Raw genomic sequence first — 8,497 nt, 5'->3', positions numbered from 1 at the left:
AGGCTCTTTTTTGGTTCCATGTGACCATAAGAACTTTAGAATTGTTTTTTTCTAATTATCTGAAAAATGATGTTGGTATTTTGATAGGGATTGCATTGAACTTGTAAATTGCTTTAGGCAGTATGATGATTTTAAGAGTTTTTGGTGGAGTCTTTAGGGTTTTGTATAGGTAAGATCGTATCATCAGCAAACAGAGATAATTCGACTTCTTCTTTTCCAGTTTGGACACCTTTTATCTTTCTCTCTTGTCAGATTTCTCTGGTGGGGACTTCCAGTACTATGTTGAATAGAAGTGGTGACAGTGGGCACCCTTGTCTTCTTCCAGTTCTTAGTGAGAAAGCTTTCAACTTTTCTGTGTTAAGTATGATGTTGGCTGTGAATTTGTCATATATGGCCTTTATTATTTTGAGGGATATTCCTATAAAGTCTAGTTTGTTGAGGATATTTATCATAAAGCGATGCTGAATTTTATCAAATGCTTTTGCTTCATCTGTTGAGATGATCATATGATTTTTGTCCTTATTTCTGTTTATGTGATGAATCACATTTTTTTATTTTTCTATGTTGAACCATCCTTGCATCTCTGGTATAAAACACAGTTGATCATGGCGTATTATCTTTTTGATGTGCTGTTGGATTCCATTGCTGGTATTTTGTTGAGGATTTTTACATCTATGTTCATCAGGGATGTTGGTATGTAGTTTTTTGTTTTTGTTTTGTCCTTGTCTGGTTTTGGTATCAGGATTATCCTAGCCCTGTAGAATGAGTTGGGGAAAACTCCTTCTTCCTCGATTTTTTTGAATGGTTTCAGAAGTGGTATTAGTTCTCCTTTATATGCTTGGTAGCGTTTGATTGTGAATCTATCTGGTACTGGGCTTTTTTTAGGGTTGAGATTTTTTTTTATTATTGATTCAATGTCACTACTTATTATTGGTCTGTTCAGGAGTTCTCTTTCTTCCTGGTTTAATCTTGGGAGGTCATATGTTTCCATAAAAGTACAGATACTTCTGCTTATCCATTTCCTCTAGGTTGTCTAGTTTATGAGTGTCCAGTTGTTCATATAGTCTCTGATGATCTTTTGTATTTCTTTGGTATCAGTTGTAATGTCTCCTTTTTCATTTCTGATTCTGTTTATTTGCATATTCCCTCTTTTCTCCTGGTTATTCTAGCTAGTGGTTTATCAATTTTATTCATCTTTTTGAAGAAACAACTTTTTGTTTTGTTTATCTTTTTTATTGTCTTTTTAATCTCTACTTCATTTAGTTCTCCTCTGATCTTTCTTATTTCTTTTCTTCTGCTAACTTTGGGTTTGGTTGTTCTTATTTTTCTAGTTCATTGAGGCATGACATTAGCTTGTTAATTTGAGATCTTTCTACTTTTTTTGATATATACATTTAGTGCTATAATTTTCCTTCTTGGTACTGCTTTTTCTGTATCCCACAGGTTTTGGTATGTTTGTTTTCGTTTTCATTCATTTCAATTTTTTTAAAATTTCTGTCTTAATTTCTTTGTCAACCCAGTGATCATTCAGGGGCATGTTCTTTCATTTCAATGTGTTTACATAGTTTCCTCTACATATTGAATTCTAGCATTATTCTGCTGCGGTCTGAGAAGATGCTTGATATGATTTTTATTTTTTAAAGTTTGTTAAACTTGTTTATGGCCTAAAATGTGGTCTGTCTTAGAGAATGGTCCATCTGCTAGTGGAAAGAATGTATATTCTGTAATTATTGAGTAGAGAGTTCTGTAAATGTCTGTTAAGTTCATTTGGTCTAAATTTCAATTTAAATCCAATGTTTATTTGTTGATTTTCTGTCTCAATTATCTAGTGCTGTGAGTGGGGTGTTGAAGTCCTCCACTGTTATTGTGTTGCTGTCTATATCTTTCTTTAGGTCTAGTAATATTTATTTTTTGAATCAGGGAGCTCCAGTGTTGGGTGCATATATCTTTAGAATTGTTATAGCCTCTTTCTGGATTGATCCCTTTATCATTATATAATGACCTTCTTTTCCTTTTATTTATGTTTTTGATTTAAAGTACAGCTACTCCTGCTTGCTTTTATCTGTTTGCATGGAATTTCTTTTTCTACCCCCTACTTTCTATGTGTGTCATTACAGGTAAGGTGAGTTTCTAGTAAGCAGCATATAGTTGGATCATGTTTTTTAATCCATTCTGCCATTGATATCTTTTATGTGGAACATTTAACCCATTTACATTCAAGATTAATATTCCTTTTCATGTTGTTAATTATATTCCAGTTGTTCTCTAATTCTCTAAATTCTTTGTTTCTTTTTCTCTTTTGTCTTTGTGGTTTGATGAAATTCTGTAACTTTGCTATTTGATTCCTTTCTCTTTCTCCTTTGTGTGATATTTTATAGGATCTGTGAGTTATATTTTCATGTGTTTTTCATGATGCTGAATATTGACCTATCATTTCCATGTTTAAGGTCCCTTTGAGCCTTTTCTGTTAGCATTTCCATGTTTAAGATCCCTTCAAACCTTTCCTGTAGGGCTGGTCTAGTGGTGGTGAATTCATTCAGCATTTGCTTGTCTGGGAAAGATTTTATTTCTCCTTCATTTATGAAGCTTATTCTGGCAGGATATAAAATTTTTGCTGGAAGTTTTTTTCTTTCAGTATTTTGAAAATATCATCCAATTCTCTTCTGGACTATAAAGTTTCTGATGAGAAGGTTGCTGTTAGTCTGACAAGGCTTCCTTTATAAGTGACTAGATGCTTTTCTCTTGCCAATTTTAATATTCTTTCTTTCACTTTGACTTTAAATATTCTGAATATAGTATGCTGTGGTGAAGTCCTTTCTGCCTGGGGATCACTGGGCCTCCTTGATCTGTATTTCTAGCTCTCTTGCTAGACTTGGGAAGTTTTCATCAATTATTTTCTTAAATAGGTTTTCTAAACCTTTTTGATCACTCTTCTCCCTTGGAAATACCAATAATTCATAAGTTTGGTTACTTTTGTATCCCACATGTCCCAAAGGCTTTTTTCATTCTTTTTTATTCTTTTTTTTTTTATTCTTGTCTGACTGGATTATTTCAAAAGACCTGTCTTCAAGTTCTGAGATTTATTCTTCTACTTAGTCTAGTCTATTATTGGAGCTTGCAAATGTATTTTTTATTTCCTTTGGGTTTTTCAGTTCCAAAATTTTTGGGTTTTTTTAAGCAATCTATATCCTTGGTAATTTTCTCATTCATAACCTTCATTGATTTTCTGATTTCTTTTTATTGTTTTTCAGATTTCTCTTGCATCTTATTAAGCTACTTTAAAATCAATATTTTGAATGCTGTGTCTGGCACTTCAAGGGGTTCTTTTAGATTCGGAACTGTTGCTGGACAATTGTTGTGTCCTTTGGTGGTGTCATATTTCCTTTGTCATGTTTCCTGTGTCATTCTGTTATATCTGTGCATCTGGTGTGGTAGTCTTTTCTTCCAATTTTTAGAAATTGCTTTCATAGAGCAGAATTTTTCCCTGAAGATACATATATATTGTTCGTTGAGTAGGCACTTTGGCTTTGATTTTGGGTGCTTATAGTAGTGTGATCTTTGTGTCATTTCTTAGGCGGTATACAGGATCAGTGCTATCTGTGATTTCCTTAGTGGCTTCAGGTATGGTTATTAGTTGAGGCTATAGCAAAGTTTGGCTGGGAACTTAGACACCAACTGAACCAGTCTATGGAAACTGGTGGTGACAGCAGTGGGCTGAGTGTTCCAGTTTTTAGACTCCAGAGCAGCTTACGCTGGCACCGGTGTTAGTGGGTTTTGGAACACCAATTCTTGGGCCTCTGAGTGCCTTTCTCAGAAGTTAATGATGGGAGTGATTGGCCAGCTGTTTGAGCAGGTTCTCAGGCCTATAGACAGCTGGTGTGATGTGGGTGATGGCAGTAGCAGTTGTAGAACAACCCACTGGGACCCAGTCAACGTTGCCATTGCTTATAACTGTGATGGGTTGGGCAGGCTAGTCTCCAGTCTCATAGCTACCTGTAGCAGGGTGGTGAGTATGGTCCTCAGTGTGCTTAGGAGACCTTGGTCTTCCCTGTCCCTCCCTGGCCTGGTAGTGGCTGCACCTGCGTTTCCTCAAACTCAGCTTGAGGGTGGATTTGGCTTGGCATTAAACTGTCAAAATTTCCCTGTCTGTGGGCCTGTGTCCAGAGAGGGCAAGAAGCTCTGGGGAGTTTGGTTCACTCATATCTTAGTCTCACATCACCTGCTTGCATGGTGGTGGACATTGTCCTAGGTATGTCTAGGAGAGCCTGCTTTCCCTCCCCCTCCTTGACCAAGTGATGGTTGCAGCCATGTCAGCCTGAGTTCAGCCCAAGGGCAATGTGCAGCCCAGCATTAAACTCTCAAAATGGTGCCTTGGTCCTTGCTTCCAGGCAAGCAGTGTGGGCAAGAAGCTGTAGAGAGTAACATCCACTCACATCTGAGTCTCAGTGGCAGCCCACAGAAGAGTGATTGGGACCTCCCCAGGGTTGTGTGGGGAGTCCCCAGTCTCCCCTCTCCATCCTCAGAGCAGCACAGTGGCAGCAGCTGCCACTGTAGAATCCTGGTATCTAGGTTCCCAGAATGGCACCAGCTGGAGGTGCTCTAGGCTCTGATATCCATGGGATTCCATGTGGGTTCCATTTCTGGAGCAACATCTCTGTGCAATCTCTAGGCAGCTCTCTCTGTTATCCCAAGTCCCAGGTATGTCGAGCGGCTCTGCTATAGCCAAGATTGTAAAAGCCTGTTCGGGAGTATGAGGCACTGGGGATTTCTCTCTGACTATTTCCCTGTGCCAAGGATCTATCAACTTGGTACATCCGACAGGAATTTTCGTATGCCCATCATCCAGTAGCCTCACTGGCACACATAATGTCAATGGAATGGCTTCTGACTGAAAAAACACACCACCCCAGGGACACTTCAAGACCATTGCGTGGAACTTTAGACCGGCTCTACATTCTATTGAAAATGCAATTATAATTTTATAAAAAGATGATAAAAATTGAAGTTTCAACTCGGGTGAAATTGATATGTATCAGACATTTAAGTGACTATGAAACAGATCTCCATATGTGGCACTACAATTGTATTCATACCTGGGTTTAACTTACAGAGGTATGACTGAGTGACAGCACAGAGAGGTGATTTTTATTACCTTTCCTAAGATTTTTATTACATTTCCTGAGAGGATGAGGCGTGTCATGCCGCGCAGGGCCACAGGGGAAGCATCGGGTTTTGGTCAGGGGTCAGAAGAAGGTGCAAGGGAAAAGCTTGTACCAGAGCCTTTATGAAGGTGTCTGTGGGAAAGGCAGAGTGAACAGCTTAGGCTAGTTTGAATCATGTCAGTAATGTTAGCAGGCTCTGTTGTATAGAAGTGTAGCTGTCTGGTACCTGGCCCTGGGTGATTTAGGGCAGGGGAAACAGCTTGGTGTGTGAGAATTTGATAAGCAGACAGTTAGGGGCATGGGCTCTGCATTGGTTGGTTTGCATAGGAAAGATGTACTTGCAAGTAAGTTTTTTACTATCTTTAGAAATTAATTAACCCTGGAAAGGGAAGTCTCTCCCTGGGACAGTAAAGCTCCCCAAGATCTTAAAACATCATAACATACAGAAAATTTTTAAAAAATGATTAATACAATAACAGAAATGGTTGCTCACCAGTTCTATGACCCTTGGATCCCTCAGCCAAATAAGAGATCAAAAAAGAGATCAGGAAGTAGTTTTTGAAGATATTGTTTGGAAGGGAAACTGTCACCATAAAGTAATAGCTCTCTTGCCCCAACACACATGTACACATAAGCGGGGAAGAGATTAAAGGGTTTAGCTTTCTTGCCTTCAAGCATAGAGGAGAGATGCTACAAGATCCCTCTGAGGGCTTGCAGAGGCTGTTCACAGCAAACTGGTGCCTGACTCATGCCTAAGCAAACCAAAGCATCCTGAGGCCAGTTTTTCAGTCCAAAGAAATGTGTAGACTTTGCCATGGAGCAGACATGGGCCAGATAGGAGAGAGAGTGAGAGTGACATTATCTTAGATCCTGGCCAATTGGACCACCTGGGAAAGAGAAGGACTCCAGCTGTGGAAAGTTCCAGGTAAGCCCTGAATTCCTAGGGGCTGTAGAGTGAGTTGCCAGGGACCACCCCAAATAGACATACATGTGCCAGGTGTGTGAACTGCAGGAGAAGGATCCAGATTGATGGAAATCACGAAAGGGTCTTCAAAACCCTGCTGAACAAAGAGCTTCAAACCTCTGCCAGCCCCGGGAATCCTGAAGGCAATTTTTGAGAATATCTGTTCAAATAAGACCCTTATCCTTTAAAAATTTTTCCTTTCTTTATTTCTCTCTGCAAGTTTTCAAACATGGCTAGCCAGCTAGTCATGGTAGAGGGTGAGTACAGAGAAGTAGAGAAACCATCCGTTTCTCCATATCTCTACTGCAAGTTTCCAGCCTGAAGCATATTAGAAATCTAGTTCTGATTAACTTCATAGCAGGACATTTTAATTAAATGTGTGTTTTTGATTTAAAGTGACGATAGCACTGTCTGTTACCTAAGAGCAAGCTGAAAAGTCACAAGACTTGCTCAAGTTTTCATCAAGGAACGGGAAAAAAGCAACAGAGGATGCAAGGAAATATTTTGCCACATAAAATAGCTACAGTACTTTAACAGAACCGAGAAAAGCGTACTTCGTGAAAGATTTACCACAGGAAAGAAAAGAAACTTGTAGAAGTTTCTGCTTTGTGTCTTCAATGAGATACCAAGAAAGCATTATTTCTTTGAAAAGAAAAGATTCATTGAATAGGTAGTAAGTTGGGATGCAGGTTGAGAGAGGTAAGAAATGAGTGAAAGAATCTGAATAACCATAGAATTAAAAGACCAAAAGAGCATATAAAGAACCAGATTCACGTGGCAGAAAACAGAATCACTGAGGTAGAGGACTTCGCTGAGGTAGAAGCACCTTGGAAGAATGCTAAGCGAAGAGAGCCACTGTGGCTATTACTAATGAGCACTTGCTGGACACCAAACACATGTTCCAGAGGAAGAAACCAAGAGTTGGCAAGGTCGCCTCACATGCCCAGGCAAACAGCCAGCAGGGGACAGAGCAGAACTCAAACTCAAATCTGTCAGACTCCAAAGCATGTCTGTTAACCATTACCCTGTGCTAAATACAAGAACCAGACGATATTTAGATCTGAAGGAGAATGAATGAAGAGCCAACCCATAGATGACAGGTGTTTAAAGGGAATAAAGCAGAACAAATTGAACATAACCAAAAATAAATATAGAATAGAATAAAACTTTCCTGAACTGAAAAAAAAAGTTAATTCTCCAAATGAAAGATCTTTCCACTTAGAAAATTGGACAACTGATCTGAAAAAAAAAAAAATAATAAGACCCAATTCTTTACACAGAAGTGGGGATTAGGGGAATGAAAATAGTTTATTAAGTATGAAATGTCTGATTTCCTTAAGTACTAAGTTTGACAGCTGATATCTCTGACATTTCACTTTGACACTTTTTGTTTTTATTTTTATTGTGAAGGTACATCCTCCGTCTTTCAAACGCATGTTTGGCTTTCAATTTCTTTTTTAGAGCAATTTTTGTGAAACCATGGATAAGTCAAAAATTTGTGTTGTTTTTGAATATGAGTTCTGTTGTTGAACCAGTGCAGCTCAAAATATCAACAAAATATTTGGGAAGGATGTGGCTAATGAAAACACAGTACATCGATGGTTTGAGAAGTTCTGTTCTGGTGATTTTAATCTTGAAAATGAGCCACGTGGGTGGCCTGAGACCAAGGTGGATAATGATGAGCTGGAAGCTGTATTAGAAGCGAATCCCTCTCAACCTATGCATGAATTAGTGGCAAGGTTTGATGTTACTCTTCCAACAATATTGGACCACTTGAAAACAATGGACAAGGTAAACAAGCTGGATAGGTGGGTTCCACGTGAATTAAATGAACATCAGTAGAGAGATCATCTTGAAGCTTGCCTTTCTTTACTGTCACAACATAAAGGCGACCATTTCTACACTGTATTGTTACATGTGGTGAAAAATGGATTCTTTCAGACAATCGCAAGCATTCGGCACAATGGTTGGATAAAGATGAAGCGCCAAAACACAGTTCAAAACCGAATATTCATCAAAAAAAGCTAATGGTGTATGTTTTGTGGTCCAGTGCTGGTAATATCTACAGCTTCGTGAAACCTGGTCAATCCAATACAGCAAATGTCTACTGCAACCAGTTGGACAAAATGATGAGGATGCTTGTGATTAAGCAGCCGAGATTGGTCAATAGAGACAGGCCAATTGTCTTGCAAGACAATGCTCCACCACATGTTGCACGAACAACGCCGCTCAAACTACAGCAGCTAGACTTGGAAGCTCTCTGTCATCCACTGTGTTCACCAGATCTTGCATCAACTGACTACCAGTTCTATCATGCTTTGGACCACTTCTTGCCAGGAAAAATATTAAATCTCCACAAGCTATGGAAAAC

Source organism: Propithecus coquereli, unplaced genomic scaffold, assembly GCF_000956105.1.
Source record: "Propithecus coquereli isolate 6110/MARCELLA unplaced genomic scaffold, Pcoq_1.0 Scaffold64, whole genome shotgun sequence".
Lineage (NCBI taxonomy): Eukaryota > Metazoa > Chordata > Mammalia > Primates > Indriidae > Propithecus > Propithecus coquereli.
This window is presented reverse-complemented; position numbering follows the sequence as displayed.